At 39.8% G+C, this 17,960-nt stretch overlaps 1 protein-coding gene across 5 annotated transcripts in view; it reads left to right on the top strand.

Annotated features, from left to right (window-relative positions):
• The window catches only part of CAB39 (calcium binding protein 39), an 86,769-nt gene that overhangs the window by 43,946 nt on the left and 24,863 nt on the right, over positions 1-17,960 (top strand). The window lies entirely within an intron of this gene.

The following is a 17,960-nucleotide window of genomic DNA, read 5'->3' as shown; positions in this document are numbered from 1 at the left end:
ATAAAGCTGGAGTAATCAAAGCAGTGTGATATCAACATAAAGACATATTAGATAGACAAATAGACCAGTAGAACAGAATAGAGAATCCAGAAAGAAACCTACACATGTATGGACAATTTTTGACAAAGGTGAGAATGCAATTCAGTGGAGAAAGGACAGTAGTTTCAACAATTGGTGCTGAAACAATTTGATAGCCACGTGCAAAAAATATGTTGGACCCATGCCTCATACCATATACACAAATTGATTCAAAATGGATCACACAACTAAATGTAAAACCTAAAATTATAAAGCTTATAGAGAACAGGAGAAAAATCTTCATGACCTTGGGATAGGCAAAGAATTCTTAGATATGACACCAAAAGCATACTCAATAAAAGAAAAAAATAATAAGTTGGAATTCACCAACACTAAAACCTTCAGCTCTTCAGAAGACACTGTTGAAAGCATGAAAAGACAAGTCACAGACTGAGGAAAATTTTTGCAAAGCATATATTTGATAAAAGGTTACATTGAGAATATGTGAAAAAAGAAAACAAACAATCCAGTAAAAAAAAAAAAAAATGGATTAAGTATACAGTTCACCAAAGCTGATACACAGATTTCAGACAAGCACTTGAAAAGATATTAATCTTAGGAAATTGCAAAGTAAAGCTATGATGAGATACCACTTCACACCTATCAGAATGGCTAAAATTGAAAATACTAGCTATATCAAATGCTGGTGGTTATGCAGAGCAACTGGAACTGCTGGTGGGAAAGTAAGATAATACAACCACTTTGGAACAAAGTTTGGCCGTTTCTTGAAAAGCTAAACTTACATCTAGCCATTTCACTCCTAGGTATTTACCCAAGAGAACAAGAAATATATGTCCATACAAAGACTTCTACATAAATGTTCATAGCAACTTTATTTGGAATATCCAAAACAGGAAATTGCCCAGGTCTGTGAATAAACCTGTTGTGACACATCCATAGAATAGAATACTACTCAGCAATAAAAAGGAATGAACTATTGCTGTACACAACAATATGAATGAATCTCAAAATAATTGTGTTGAGTGAAAGAAGCCAGACTATAAATAGTACATAATGTATGATTCTGTTTATACAAAACTCTGTGAATAGCCGTAATGACAGAAAACAGATCAGCGATTGCTTTGGGGTTGGCAGGGATGTATGTGGAGGGTTAGAGTGGGGTTGGTGGTATGAGGGGATTACAGTGGAATCATGGTGGTGATGGGCATGTTCACTGTCTTGAGGGCTTCAGAGGTGTGTACAAAAGACCAAAGTTATCAAATTGTACTCTTTTAAATATGTGTGCTTTGTTGTATGTTAATTATAACTCAATGAAGAGAGTAAAAGACTATCCGTGTACCAACTGAGATATAGGTGGCTTAGAAACCACAGATGTTTGCCCTGAGAATAAATAGATCATGTAATAAAGCACCTAAAAAAGACTATTGAAAACCTAGGTTGCAATAATAGAAAAACACTAAATTCAAAATGATCATCTTCTGCTCTGTGTAGATAATAAGTCCATATTTGAGGATGTAGAGAAACCAGAGTGTATTGAGAGGGGAGTGACCAGGTTAGTACAGAAATTCAAAGTTCTGCCATGAGAAACAGTTGAATGAACTGGAGGTGTGATGTAGAGAAAGAATAAAATTTGAGCCCTAGAGCTCTTAGTAAAATGTTTTTAGGGGATCATCTAATATCAGATAAGGGAAGCTTCCAGACAGTGACAGGAGATAGAATTAAGGCCCCGTGAGTGGAGGAAAAACAGGGAGTCCAATTTCATCCTGATATTAGGGAAAATAATAAGTAAAAGTTGGCTTCCATGGGAGATCGCAAGGTTCCTGTTTCTGGATGTGTATTGGTGTGGGCTAGGTGGTCACTTAGGTCTTTTAGAAGGAATTCAAGCTTTGTACGATTGACACATTGTTATATCCAACGCCATATTTTGCAAGGTGCCTTTGTAGAGAATAGGCCTCCGTCTTATTTTGAGGTAGAATTATTTGTTGTTATTATTCTCACGATCCACATGAAGAAAGCTCTTGTTTCCTAGAACACCTGTTATATTAGAATCAGAGGTGGTATTCACTCCTAGCTCTGCCAAACCCATGGTAAAATTTTGTCTGTTTTTGCTTTATTCATTATATCCATGGGCATTTTCTCACTCATTTCTTGTGATCTTGTAGACAAAATGATAAATATAACGTTTGAGTGTTTCTTTCTTTGTAGTGTGTTGATGTTTTTACTTGTTCTGTATGGTACACAGTTGCCATATTAAGACTTGTCTATAATACAAATAGATTACTCCCTTAGGAACTGTGCCATACCTTTTAAAGAGAATTTGAAAACTACTTTCCTTATACTTTTAGAAAACACGGTTTATCTTACCATCCCTATTTTTAGGTAATTGGGGCATGGGCGTGGGGTGGAGTGGAATTTGTTCTTTCATTGCTGACAGCCCCATAGATCTGCATACATAATGACTGGTTACACACTCTGCCCACTGCATGCTATGTAAAGGAGGTATAGCTGCCTTGCTCAGCTTATCCTTGGTTCCCTTCATCACTGTGAATGCATGTGTTCACAGTGTTGAATAGCTATATTCACTCATTTCATGAGAGGAGTAAGTTTGCTGGCATATTTAAGAGGGGGGAAGGGAATAGCCTTTTCATAGCATAGCCATCTAACAGTGACTCATGGTTACTAAACTTGTTTAGAGTAATCTTTGACACCAGAAGGTTATTAATAGGTTTTTTTTTTAGTCCATGATCTTTCAGCTTAGTATACTCAGACATTTTCTTTAGTGGAGAGACACATATGTGTGTAGGATTTTTTTTTAATTTAGAAATTAATATGATAATAGAATTGGTCTCATTATTAAGTATTTGGCACCAGCAATATTTCTCAGTTTACTTTTAGATTCCATCTCACATCCTTTATCTTAATTTACTTTAAGAACTTCCTTTTTTTAATGAGATCATCTAATCCCTTTTTGAGAATGAATTAATATTTAAGGCAGTAAAATAGATTGATATATATTTAGAGGACTTTGTTTAAAATGATTCTTTTGCTAAAGAGTGGGTATAGTGGGATAGGGAGGGTGGGAGGAGGGAGATGAAAGAGGAGAGAGATATGGGAACATATGTATATGTATAACTGATTCACTTTGTTATAAAGCAGAAATTAACACACCATTGTAAAGCAATTATACTCCAATAAAGATGTAAAAAAAAAGTGGGTATAAAGAAACTCAAAAAAAGAGAAGAATATAAGACAAAATAATAAATGATTTAAGCCTCCTCCTCCTCAAAAAATCTGGGTTCTTTGAGGCATTTCTCAATAATAATAACTAGTTACGTGTAAATTATACATGGAAATTATAAGTTACGTGTAAATTATACACTTGATTGTGTAAACTAATAGGGAACAGAAGCAAGGAAAATTCTGCTTAATCATTTCAAAATTGCTTCTAAAAAAGATGACTATAAAGAATGATTTGCATTTGAATTATGTTTCCTTATGCTGAGCTCCATCCTTACAGTAGTTAGCAGGACAGTTTTTTTTGCAAAAGATAACAATAAGAGTAATTACTGTCATCACTTCCATTGTCATCTTTTGCAGAAGATTCCCAACTTGATTGAATTCATAGACATTTTAGTGCCCTTATATATATATATGGGCAGATAGATGGACACATGGATCAAGTTTTGTCCCTGTTCTTAAGGAGTTTATAAGCTAGTAGAGGAAATAGGTATGTAAAACAATATAGTGTAGAGATACTTGGAGGTATGAGTGAAATTCTATGGGAACCAAGAGGATAAAGCAGTTACTACCTCTGTCAGAGACGGGTACATTAGATAGCATTAGGTGACATTTGAAGTGGTTTAAAGGTGTTTGGCAGGCAGAGAGTGAGAGGGAACAGAATGTGAAACAGACTAAAGCATGGCATATCCAGAAAACAGTGAGAAGTTTAGGGTGACTATAGGAGTTACTAGAGGAGAATGGTAGGAAGTGAAGCTAGAGATGTAGATTGTGGTAGATTGAAAAGTGCCTTATTTACAACCTAAAGATAGACTGAGGGAGCTGAAGAAATCTGCAGTTGTTGTTGTCCTGCTTTGTTTTAAATCTTTATCGTTAGTTAATTTTTAATTCACAGGAAGGTGCAAAAAAGTATACAGGGTGATCCCATGTACCTTATACCCAGTTTCCCGCAATGTTAACATCTTACATAACTATATACAGTATCAAGACCAGGAAGTTGACGTTGGTGTAGTCCACAGGCCTTATTCACATTTCACCAGCTTTACAGTTTTGTGAGTGTATGTGTGTAGCTCTGTGCAGTTTTATCACACGTGTAACCACTACCACAATCAAGATGCAGAGCTCTTCCATAACCGCAAGGCCCCCTCCTGCTATCCCATTATAGCCACACCCATCTCCTCTCCCCCATCTCTAACCCTTGCTGGCAACCACTAATCTGTTCTCCCAACCTATAATTTTGTTATTTCAAGAATGTTTTGTAAATAGAATCCTATAGTATGTAACACTTTGAGATTGGCTTTTTTGCCCATTCACCTTAATTCTCCATATATCTGTGCAAGTAGTGGTGAATATCAATAATTACTTTTGATTGCTGAGTAGTATTCCATTCCATGAATGTACCATAGTGTGTACATAGGGTAAATGTTTAACCATTCACCCTTTGAAGGACATCTAGAGTGTTTCCAGTTTGGGCTATTACAAATAAAGCTACTATGAACATTTTCATACAGGTTTTGTGTGAGCATAAGTTTTCCTTTCTGTAGGATAAATGCCCAAGAGTACAATTCTTGGGTAAGATCATGTTTAGTTTTTTTTTTTTTTTTTTTTTTTTTGCGGTACGCGGGCCTCTCACTGCTGTGTCCTCTCCCGCTGCGGAGCACAGGTTCTGGACGCACAGGCTCAGCGGCCATGGCTCACGGGCCCATCCTCCCGGACCGGGGCGTGAACCCGTGTCCCCTGCATCGGCAGGCGGACTCTCAACCACTGCACCACCAGGGAAGCCCCATGTTTAGTTTTATAAGAAACCCACCAACCTCTTTCCCATTACATTCCTACTAGTAATGTTTCAAAGTCAGATGGGGTGAGATTGGAAGTGTTGTAAAGATAGACATAATGGCAAAAGATTAACTTGATAAGAGGACTCTGATGGCAAGGAAAGCTTAAGGGTAAGGAGGAGAAGCAAGATGTGAGACTAGATTTCTGAGGGAGGATTGAAAGGATTTGATGGGTGTCCACATTTAACTTCAGGTTCACATATCCTTTGGCCTTTACTTCTACCCACCAGATATTTTTCAGAGCATGAGTGAATAAACTGTGGCCCAGGTCAGCCCATTACTTGGTTTTGTAAATAAAGTTCTATTGGAACACAGCCATACCCATTCATTGACACATGGTCTGTGGCTGTTTTCCTGCTGCAGTGGCAGAGTTGAGTAGTTGTGACAAAAACCATATGACCCACGAAAAGAGAGCTACGTACATATCTAAAGAAACTTGATAAGATACTTCTTTTAAAATTTTATTTATTTATTTTTGACTGCGTTGCGTCTTGGTTGCAGCGTGCGGGCTTCTCATTGCAGTGGCTTCTCTTGTTGGGGAGCACAGGCTCTAGGCTCACGGGCTTCAGTAGTTGTGGCATGTGGGCTCTAGAGCGCAGGCTCAGTAGTTGTGGTGCACGGGCTTAGTTGCTCTGCGGCATGTGGGATCTTCCCGGACCAGGGCTCGAACCCATATCCCCTGCACTGGCAAGTGGATTCTTAACCACTGCACCACCAGAGAAGTCCTGATAAGATACTCTTGATGAGATAGATTATAACAGGATTCTTATTGCGTGAGAAATCGGGGGTGTGGTGTGCAAGGCAAGTGTTGTTCTGTGTTTGTTTTGCCTTGTTTTTTAAGGGTGTTTTTTTTTACCCATTTTTAAAAATTGAAGTATAGTTAATTTACAATGTTGTGTTAGTTTCAGGTGTACAACAAAGTGATTCAGAAATATATATGTGTGTGTATATTCTTTTTCAGATTCTTTTCCATTATAGGTTATTACAAGGTATTGAACATAGTTCCCTGTAGTGTACAGTAGATCCTTGTTGTTTATCTGTTTTATATATAGTAGTGTGTACGTGTTAATCCCAAACTCCCAATTTATTGCTCTTCCCTTCCCCACACTGTCCCCTTTGGTGACCATTAAATTTGTTTTCTGTGTCCGTGAGTCTGTTTCTGTTTTGTAAATAAGTTCATTTATATCATTTTTTTTAGATTCCACATAGAAGTGACATCATATGATACTTGTCTTTCTCTGTCTTACTTCACTTAGTATGATAATCTCTAGGTCCATTCATGTTGCTGCAAATGGCATTATTTCATTCTTTTTTATGGCTGAGTAATATTCTTGTTTTGCTTTTAAACTTAATGTTCCACAGACGTGCAAAGGGTGCTCTGGAGAAGCAGGCAGGCCATGGTTTCAGGTGTTCTTTCTCCCTTCATCCACTTTTTCAATTTTACCTTATCCTTATTGGTATGTTAGGGTTCTACACAAGGTCTTTACTTTGAAAAATGATGGCAGCAGGATTAGGAAGTGTGATTATCAGTGGCCCCCAAAAGCACTTAAAAACCACTGATTTCGATGACTTCTGACATCTCTTCAACACTTAAGATATTGTGATTCCATACTGAGGCATCCCTTCAGACTTAACATATTCAACTCAAAAATTCATTTTCTCTGCCCCAGAATTGGTCTCTCTCTTCCTGAGTGACTGACTGGTTTAAGAAATATTGCCTTTCTGGCTCAAAACCTTAGAGTCATCAGATTCTTTCTCTTTACTTAAGTATCTTTTTGACAAAGTCCTGTTCGTTTGAAACCATTACGTGAGGGGAGAGGAGGCCGAAATTTGCAGCTTCTCCCTCTTTCCCTTTTTGTAAGCACTCTGTAGGTAATGTGGGAGCGTGGGTGTGTGGGTACATATGTGTGTGCAAGAGATCTATGCTTCCTTCATTAAGCCTGATAGTTTTAATTGATTTCTATATTTCTGTCTATATGAAGTGTTATGTTTTAGTAATATGTTCATTCCAAAAATTCAGAAAATTCAACAGAGTATAAAAGGCAAAATAAAGCTCATCCTAATTCCACTCCCACATGAAATGACTACTGTTAAGATAGTGGGATATCCTCGCAGATTCTCATGCATATTCTAGCTCTCTCCCTCTCTTTCTGGGGCCGGTAAGTTACTAAACACAAGGTCATGCTATTCTAGGTCCTTGTTTGTTTTTTAATTTTTTAAAAAATATTTATTTATTTATTTTTGGCTGCATTGTGTCTTCGTTGCTGCGTGTGGCTTTCTCTAGTTGTGGCGAGCGGGGGCTACTCTGCGTTGCGGTGTGCGGGCTTCTCATTGCGGTGGCTTCTCTTATTGCAGAGCACTGGCTCTAGGCACGCGGGCTCAGTAGTTGTGGTGCACAGGCTTAGTTGCTGTGCAGCATGTGGGACCTTCCTGGACCAGGGATCGCACCCGTGTCCCCTACATTGGCAGGTGGATTCTTAACCACTGCGCCACCAGCGAAGTCCCTGTTTTTTAATTTTAGTGTTAACATCTTTGCATGTCAGTATAGATCTACTTAATTGTTTTTAAAGCTTGCCATAATCTTCCATTTTATGGGTACACCATGATTTAACCAGTTCAGTGGGATAACTTGTAGTTCTGATCCTTTGCTATTGTAAATGACACTGCTTGTACGTAACATCTTTGTGTAATTATGTTTCCCCAGGGTGAATTCCCTAGAAGTATAATGGGTGATTCAGAGGGATTGCACCTTTTAAGGCTTTTTGATACATTTTGCTAAATTGCCCTCCAATAAAGTTGTACCAATATATTTTTCCACTACCAGTATATCTTCTAGAAGTCTTTGCCTCTAATAGGAGGGGGAAAATGTTTCATCATTTTAAGTTAATATCACGATAAAGTAGAATATTTTCTTTTAAGGTTATTAGCCTTTTAATTTCTCAATTAGCCATATCTATACTTTAAGCGTTTTACTCTTGCTGTGTTTAAGTGTGCTTTATATATTGGTAAGTTGGGCTTAACAAGTAACTTTATCTATTAAAAATTGGGAGCCAAGGGGAGGGCAGACCCAGTGTTGTACTCCAGCAGATAAACCCTGTACCTCCATCTGTGATGAGACACCTCCCACCGTAAGGCCAGTTTGGGATCTACTGAGTAGTTGGGCCTTGTTGGGTCCAGAAGAGGTGTGGGTGATAAGGGCTACGAGCACTTCAGGGATGTGGTCTGGAAGCATTTGCGGGTGAGTGAGTAGCTCCTCTGGTCTTCTAAAAATGTGTTTTTGTATCACTACTTGGTATCTGAGTGGTTGCCACTGATGACGGTAAAATGGTACAGGGATGGGTACTGTGGAAACATTGGGTTTAAGGCAAGAGATTTAGTATGAAATCTGAATTCTTGGAAGTCTTGAAATAGGCCACTTGTACAAATGTTTGGCTTGCTAGTTGCTTTTTTTCCACCTCGCTGTATTTTTTTAAAGAGAAAACAGGCAGTGGGAAGTCTCACAGCCTTACTTCTAATTGGGGATATCATTATGGGCATGACGCTTAAAATTTTGAAGTAGTTACTTGTCTCCTCACCCTGGGAGGGGAAGAAGTATAGTTGTGATATTGTTACTAGTGAGGTGAGAGTAGTAGGTGTGAACTTTGGAATATTGGTTACTGCTTAAGTAGATCCTGTACCTTAAATTGTTTAATTTTTAAGTATTTTTAAAAGATACTAAGTAGAAATAAAGTCGTTATCAACTGGTTGTGGAAGTCACTGAGGCTTCATGGTACAGGATTAGTATGCCTGCCCCGCACCCTACCCCGGCCTTGACTCTGAGCAGCTCTGCCAAGCCTCAGACTCCTTCCTCCATGACTCTGCTCAGCTGGGTGTCCCCAGACTCCCACTATATATGTGGCTGCTTAGTAGAATCATACAGGGTAAACCACTTCTCAGAAGCCGCAAGAAAACAATCAGGAGCTTAAAATTCTGTGTCTCTCACCTAGACGAGTCAGCAGTGTGTGAGTTAGTGAGGCACAGTTCACATCATTTTCCAGTCAAGTGAATGGGCTTATCATGAGGGGGGTGCTTCTCACATGTTTCTCTTCATCACCATGTATTTATTAAAACAGTTGGCTACTGTTAGTAGACTGTACCCATGAAACATAATATAAGGCTCACTGGCCACATAAGTGTAGCATCTGTGTCTCAGAACACCATGTTCTACTGACAAAATGTCCTAGACAATTCAGTTATTTAACAAAATCATGAAGTCAGACCGTGTGTAAATCACTGTCTCAGTCACATTGGAGGGAGGAGGGTGTAAAGAAGTGTAAGCAAGCCCTTTCTAAAGCCCTTGAATGTATGTTAGGGAAATGAGAGGTGCAGATGAGGAGATAGAGCACTGCAAGGCCAGGGGCTGAGACAAGGTAGCAGCTGCTGTGGCATCAGGAGGAGAATGGCAGGAGGGGGGAATGGGCCGTGAGAGGGGAGAGGAGTAGTGTGAGCATTTGGGGTCACTTGAGAAGAGACAAAGCCTCCAGGGCGAGAGAGTGAGAGTAGATGACGGGGCAGAAGAGAATTGGGAGAACCTTTATTTGGAATTTGAGATCTTAAGAAACGGAATAGATCCCACCAGGCGTCGGGCCCAGCAACCTTGCATGAGGCCACACAACTGGCAAAATTGCAAGGGGGGACTTGAGGCAAGGCCAGCCTCCTTTTCATGTAGGAGCCCTTTCCCCAGCACACATATATAGAGCCACCAGCCTGGGGATTACGGAGGGCTGCCTCTTACCTGTGAAGTAGAAGCAAAATAAGAGGATTGATTAGCTTTTAAGGCTGATAAAATGATTACAAAAGAGTACCCTTCACCCTGCTTCCCCAGATGTTAACATTTTATGTAGCCACCGTGCAATGATCAAATCAGGAAGCTAACATTGATACAATACTGTTGACTAATCCACAGACCTTTTCAAATTTCCGCAGTGTCTGCTAATGTCCTTTTTCTGCACCAAGATGCAGTTCAGGATCACACATTGCTTTTAGCTGTAACATCTACTTACTCTCCTTTAATCAGGAACAGTTTCTTTGTGTTTGACATCATGACCTTGACACTTTGGAAAAATACTGGCCACTTATTTTGTAGAATGTTCCTTAATTTGGGTTTGGCTGATGTTTCCTCATGATTCAATGCAGGTGATGCCTTTTTGGCAAGAAAGACCACAGAAGTGATGCCATGCCCTTTGCAGCGGGTCCTTTCAGGAGGCACACGAGGCCAGTAGTCTCAGTACCATTCATGATGATCACATGGTTAAGTGGCGTCTCTGTGTAAAAGTACTATTTTTCCTTTGTCATTTAGTAAGTCTCTTAGGGGAGTGAGCATCTTTGTCTAAAATTTCCCCAGGTGATTCTGGTGTATCTCCAGGGTCGAGACAGAGGATGGCAGAAATACATCAAGATGGATCAAAGAAGTCGAAGATGTTTTCACTAGATTTCCAAATGGGGGAGGTGAAGCTAGATGTTCGGATACGGAACAGAGAAAGAGAACTAAGTTCTGTTGTGGAAAGTGAAGCAGTTTTGAAGTATTTGCTGCTGGGAGTAACTGGTTGAAAAATCAATCCAGTTTGAAGGAATGTTTCTGGCTGGAGTGAAAGCAGTTGAACAGCATGAATTTTAGGGAATCAGGTGTGCACAGGTTCCATCACCTTCTCTACCCTGGGGGCTGAAGTAGAGAAAGTCTTCAGTAAAGGACACCCCACATTGTTTAGGGGAGCAGGAGACCTGGAGCTGTGAGCACGGGCAGCCCTGAAACTTTGTCTTAACAGGACAGGTCACACGGTCATTAGGGAGCCTGGTGGATTAGGTGTCATGATGATCTCAGCAGCTTGACCATGGTACAGTGTGTGAGGAGCTGTGTGAACAGCTTACTTAGTAGGTGTGAGGAGACAAGCAGGGGGGTGGCAGATAAGGAGGATGTGGTCAGAGAGGCAGAGAACGTGCTGACATAATGCAGGCTGGCCAGAGAGGGGGGCCTGGGCAGGGTCACTAATGTGAATGCTGATGAAGGGAACCAAGTGAAGTCTAAACAAGAACAGCCAAGTTTATTTACTCTGTATGTGTGTCTTCATTCAGTAAATTCTTGCTGCATCACCTTTTCTGGTGAATCACTTAATTTCGTAAGCTTTTCTGATCATCTTTTAGTAATATTTGGTCATGTTTATTTCTTTTTCAAGCTTTTTTAAAATCAACTTGTAATTGTGTTCAACTTGTAATGGGGAACAGAACTCACACAAATGGTTGAAATATACATAAAATTAGAAGTCGTCAATTGGAATATGAACTTGATTGCTCTCATGTATCAGGACTGTTAGTAAACAATAAAGTTGATGAATTTTAGTTTTTCTTTTATATCATGCTGCTGATTATCCTGTGTCGATGGTAACTAACCATGGAAATACCCAGGTTTGGAAGTCACTTGTCCCCAGTGCCGTTCTCTACTTCTCGGTAGTTTGAGTAGCCTTTTACCTGTTAAGCCCAATTCTAGCCTTTAGCTTTCTATCTGGCAGTGTTTGTGGCACTGGTTTTCAAGGCGTGGTTGGTAGGCCTATTTACGTGTGTAGACCTATACACAATACTTAGTTATTTGTTAGAAATCTTAAAAATTTAGGGGTGATGTGTGGGGAGGAGTGAAAGGAGGGAAACAGAAGCAGAAATTAGATAAGCCAATTGTTACCAACTTAGTAAACACTTTGATCTATTTCTCTCATTCCCTTTGTCATTTTGCTCTTAAAAAATTAAAATATGAACTGTAAAACATTCAAACAAATCTGAAATACAGAAAGTGCAGAGTGAAAGTATTCTTCTTGCCCCTCCCCATAGGCATATTGTACTCAGTTTGGTGTGTATCCTTCCAGACTGTTTTCTCTGAGGAAACAGGGAGTTAGGTTCCTTGCTCACCACTGAAACTGTCAGGTAGATTCCCTCAACTTTTCTTGGTGAGGTGTTGCAGAGTGTGCTTCCTTCAGGTCCCTGGATCTGCACTACTTTTTTAGAGGAATTCCTTGACTTTATGGTGTGAGAACATCACATTTCCCTACATCCAGTGTTCATCTGGATTTTGTATCCCAGTGATCAGTATACTCATGTTCAGCCGCTCATCAAGCATGAATGGAGCACCTGCACGCACTGGGCTGCTACTGGAGCAGAAGGAAACAGACATTCATTAGAAATACAAGGAAAAGCAGAGTTATGCACAGCTGTGAGAAACACTGTGAAGCAGTACCAGGTAGTAGGAGAATGTATGATAGAATTGACTTGGAAAGACTTCTCTGAGGAGGTGATCGTTGAGCTGAGCAGTGAAGGAAGAGCGGGAGTTGGCTGGGAGGTGGGGCGGAATATGAGCACGAAGAGCATTGTGGGCATAGGCACCCACATGTGCAGGGGCCCGAAAGGAGCCCAGTGTGACCAGAGCATTGGTGTATAGATAGTGGGGGAGGAATTGCAGTGCAGGGTGAGGTCAGAGAGGTAGGGTCAGACCATGCAGGGTTTTATGGGCCATGTTAAAAGGGAATTTTCTCCATCCTAAGAGCAATAGGTAATTGAAGCATTTTAAACACAAAGATTTAAGCATTTTAAGACAAAGGATTTAAGCACAAATCTTAATCATATTTGTGTTATGAAAAGATCATTCTAATTGTGATGTGGAAAATGGACTGTAGGGAATTCAAGGAAACCAGTCAGTAGGCTCCTTAGTCGTCCAGACAAGAGTTATGGGGACTTTGGTGGTGATGGTGGAGTATAAATGGATGGATTTTGGAGACTTGGTGATGGATTAGATATCGGGGCAGGGTGAGGAAGAGGGAAGAGTCGAGGATGAATCCTAAGTTTCTGACACGTTAAGAGCATCAGTAGTGGCATCTCATTCCCAGAAATAGGGAACAAGGGAAGAACATAGGCTTTGGGGCAAGAGCATGAGTTCTGTTCTAGATGCATTAGGTTTGAGGTACCTTGAGACATCCAAGTAGAGACACTTCTAGCAGGTTGCTTAATATACTAGTAAGAGAACTGGATTAGAGATAGGAATCTGTGAGGCATCTGCATTTAGGTGTTCATTAAAGTTGTGTGTGGATGAGGTTACCTAGGGAGAGATGATAGAATGAGAAGAAGAGGGCCCTGTACTCTGCCTGGAGGAATTCCCAATATTTAAATGGCCCACTCCAGGAGGATGAGCCAAAAAGGAGACAGAGGAGCAACCAGGGAGACAGGAAGAAAAAAAGTAGGGTGTTGGTAAGTCACAGAGGACAGGGAGGAGCGGTTTTAAAAGCAGAGTGTAGCCAACTTCAAATGCTGCCGAGAGCTCATGCATGATGAAGGCTAGAAATTGTCTTTAATGGCAGGCAGGTCGTTGGTGGCTGTCTGAAAGCTATAAAGTACTGGCTGTAGAAGTCTCACGGGATTGGGCTGAAGAGTGAATAGGAAAGAGATGTGGGCTGTAACAGACACAGGGAGGTGTTCTGAGAGGCTTAATTATGGCGGGCAGTAGCTGGGAGGGGGTTATGGAGTCAAAGGAGAGCTTGTTTAGTTTTGTTAGTGGGGATCTAATAGATCATATTTAAAATTGAGTTTGGAGGAATCAGGTAAGAGGGGAGTCGACTATATGAGGAGATAAGGTAACAGACAGGATGAGATCCTGAGAAGGCAGGAGATGAGTGGAATCCAGAAGCAAGGAGGGTTAATATAGGTAGGTGAGTATAATGGTTAGAAGCAAGGAGGGTTAATATAGGTAGGTGAGTATAATGGTTAGCAGAGGAGAGAATTCGATGGTGTTTCCCTCCCCGCTCATAATGTAGGTAACAGTGTCATCTGCTGAAAGGGAAGAAGAGGGCTTTATGTTTGAATCCAGGGTGCCTTTCATCTTAGAAGCACCATAAGTAGCTTTCTATTTCCTCGCTTCTCTCCTCCATTTTTTAAAAACAGCTTTTTTGAGATACAGCTTGCATATCATATAGTTCACCCATCTAAAGTGTACAATTCAGTAGTTCGTAGTTTATTCACCGATAATGTGCAACCACAAACAACACAATCAATTTTTAAAATTCCATCTCCTCAAAAAGAAACCCCATACTTTAGCTATCACTCCCCTTCCCCCCAACATAGTGAGCATTTTGATCTTCATCTTTTGTTCATAGTGAGCACTTCTTCATCCTTTACTATCAGAAAGCATAGAGTATGGTCTGATCTCAGATTTTCAAAGCAGAGTATAAACTGAGACACATGAAGGGTTATTAAGAACCTCAAAACTTTGATCTAGTCAGAGAAGCAGACGGGGCTAAGGTCTATGACGTAGTAGGGTCAGTGAGTAAATTCAGCAGATAATATACTCAGAAAACCTACTAAATGTTAGATACTTCCCTGTCAAAGAGAATCATCTTAAGAATAGAGATTAATAAAATGAAATTGTAAAGGCAACACATGTAATTAGATTATAAGAGAACATTTACTGTTGATAAATGATTTTTATCTCCTGGTCCAGAAAAAGTACATTCTGGGGTACTTACAATTTATATATGGGATGACAACAAACTGCTGTCAGAAATCTAAGACATTAACAGAATAGGGTAATGACAGCAGACTCAGAGAGGTAAAGGGTCTGCTTACATTGACACTGAATAAGGTTTCATAATGGGATTATTAGGAAGATACTTTGTAAGCATTTAGAAAAGAAAGCAGTAGTCAGTAGAAATCAGCATAGACTTAAGTAAAACGGTCGTACCAAGTTAACTTTATTTCATTTCCTTATATTCAGGAAATGTGGAGGAAATAGTATATTCTTATTTTATCAGAATATTTAACAAAAAGCCTTTTGAATATCATTTGGAAATAAGTGTATATGTAAGTGGCTGAGCAGCCATGCCCAAAGATTATTTATAGATCATTACTGAAAAGAGCATGATGATTCAAAGGCATAATGTTAGGCTCCATTCAGTTACTTCCTTTTCGGCATTTTGGTTAATGATTGAGGCCATGCGAGGCATACCTACCTATCAGATTTCAGATGATACAAATATGGGTACAATAGCTGGCATTTTGGATGTCCTTCAGAATTCAGAAATACCTCCACAGTGTTGAATGATGGGCTATTAATGAGATTAAATTAAATAGTGAGAAGAGTTAAAGCCATCATTGCAGTGTTTATTCCGAAGATCTGGCTTTGAATGAATTATATGATATAATTGCAAAAATTCTTAAAGGTAGCCCTGAGCTACATTAAATTTGCAACATTTGCAGGGAAATGGTGGTCCGGTGTCTTGTGCATCATTCCATCTGGATAGAGTTGAAACATTAATCCTGTCTTTCTTAGGAGGATAGTTAAAGTAGCTGAGAGGAGGTTTTTCTGGAGAAGACTATTTAGGGAAGACAGGCAAGCTGTTTTCAATGAGGAGCCAATGAAGATACTACCTTATCTGCAGTGCAGACCCAGGACCAGCCGACACTATAGTGAGGCAATGTTCGTTTCACTATGAAATTTTCTAACAGCTGTCTGATTCTGAAGTCTGCTAATCCTGCATTACTGGACACTGGAAATATTTAAGGTGAAGCAATGTGGTCATTGGGTAAGAAGATTTAGAAGGTTGTAGAAGGGAATACCGTGGACCTAGATGATTCTTTAGGTACCATTAAAGGCTGATGTCCTCTGAATCTGTGCTAAGTAATCTCCCTGAGGTAATTTCTGGTCATAAATATTTCCGTTTATTTAGCTTTTTATAGCCTTTATTTTTCTCACATATCTTTAGTATTCTACTTTTTTGGCTTATTAGCTATAACTCTTTTGGTTTTTTTAGTGGTTCTTTTAGAACTTACAGTGTATGCCTTTTAACTTGTGGTTTGTCTTCAAGAAATATTATACTGCTTCATGTATAAAAACCTTAACACTGCCCCCCCTTGGAGCTATTGTTGCCACATATTCTTGTTCTACATATGGCATAACCCCAAAATACAGTTATTTATGCTTTAAACAGCCAGTTGTCTTTTAGAGACTTTTTTTTAATAATGGAAAAATCGTTTCCATTTATCCACATTTCTGTCTCCGGTGCTCTTCATTCTTTTCTGTATACACAGATTTTCATCTTGAATCTCCTCCTGTAGGACTTCCTTAAACGTTTCCTATAGTGCAGGGCTGCTGGTGACAAAATCTTCCAGCTTTTCTGTGTCTTAAAAATTCTTATTTCACCTTCATTTTTGTATAATATTTTTACTAGGTATAGAATTCTACAATGGCAGTTTAGTTTTGTTTTTCCCCCAGAATTTTAATGATGTTCCTCCACTATCTTTTGACTTGCATCATTTCTGTCAAGAAGTCTGTTATTTTTTGATTCTTTGTCTGTAATGTTTTTCCCCCCTCTGGTTGCTTTTAGGATTTTCTCTTCACTGAATTTAAGCAATTTGATTATTCTATGGCTTGGCGTAGTTTTCTTCCTGTTTCTTGTGCTTGGAATTTTTTTTGAACTTCTTGGCTCCATGGGATTATAGTTTTCATCAAATTTGGAAAATTTTCAGCTATTATGTCTTCACATATTTTGTCTGTCCTTCCCCCTCCTTTGGGGACTGCAGTTACACATGTATCAGACTGCTTACAGTCATCCTGTAGCTCACTGCTGTGCTGTCTTTTTTCTCCCTCTCTTTGTGTTTCATTTTGAATAGCTTTCATTGCTCTGTCATCATATTTACTAACCATTTCTTCTGCACTGTCTGCTCTGCTATTGATCCCATCCAGTGTAATTTTTATTTCAGAAATTTTAGTTTTTATTTTCAAGTGTTTGATTTTGGTGGGTTTTTTTTTACGTCTTCCATACCTTTACTTAACATGCTCGTTTTTTCCCTGAATGTACTGACTATAGTTATAGTAACTTTTAATGTCCTTGTTTGATTTCTACCATCTGTGTCACTTTGCAGGGCTGTTACTGTTGACTGTTTTTCCTCCTCATTATTGGTTGTGTTTTCCAGTTTTGATTCTTTCCAGGCTTGCTTTTAAGCTTTTTGGAGAGCAGAGTTTAGTCCAGGGCTAATTTTTTATAACAGCAGAGACAAAACCCTTTGAGAGCTCTGCTTTATGCCTGTGAATATGAGGTTTTCCATCAGGTTGATGGGAGCCTTGCGTGAGCTCCATGGCTCTGTTCCCTGGCCTTGGGTACTTACTCGCATGCATGTGCTTACCAGTACTCAGATAGAGTAGCAAGTGAGTCTTTGCAGGTCTCTAACACTCTCTTCAGCGTAGCTGTCTCCTCTCTGGTACTTGGCCCTGCAGAAGTTCCAAGTCTCCTTGGCCTCCATAGATTACCAGCTCTGTCTCCTCACGTGGAGTTTGCCTGTTCTGCCTGGCTTCCCTCTCCCTGTGACGTGGCCTAGAAATTTTCTCCGGGCAGGCAGTAAGCTGGGGCAATTGTGATGTTCATTTCGTCTGTTTCCCTTCTCTCAGGAATCACTCTCCTGTGCTGCCTGAAGTTCAATGTTTAAAATTCATTGTTTCAAATATTTTCCTCCAATTTTTGGTCTTTTTCATGGGGGAAGGTAAATCTGACCCTTGTTTTTCATCCTGCCAGAAGTGGAAGTTTTTAGTGACTTTTTATTTATTGCCAGTATTTTAGCTTTGCACTCAAAGCCTCTTTCAGCTTCATTTCTTCTGTCACTCGCTTATTCCCTCCACACCTTTTCTCTGACAGGCCCTGTGCTGCTTCCTCTCCCTCATCCCCAGTTCATGCCATTCGTTCCCCTCAGTCTCCTTCTCCCCAGCCAGTTCTTGCTTGGCAGTGTCTCTCCATTCTCATGGTCAGCTCAGGTGCCTCTTCCATGTTGTTTCCCTCCCATTTGAGC

This window comes from Aethalodelphis obliquidens, unplaced genomic scaffold, assembly GCF_003676395.1.
Source record: "Aethalodelphis obliquidens isolate GAN/ISIS:26980383/991018 unplaced genomic scaffold, ASM367639v1 scaffold2, whole genome shotgun sequence".
Classification (NCBI taxonomy): Eukaryota; Metazoa; Chordata; class Mammalia; order Artiodactyla; family Delphinidae; genus Aethalodelphis; species Aethalodelphis obliquidens.
This window is presented reverse-complemented; position numbering and strand designations above follow the sequence as displayed.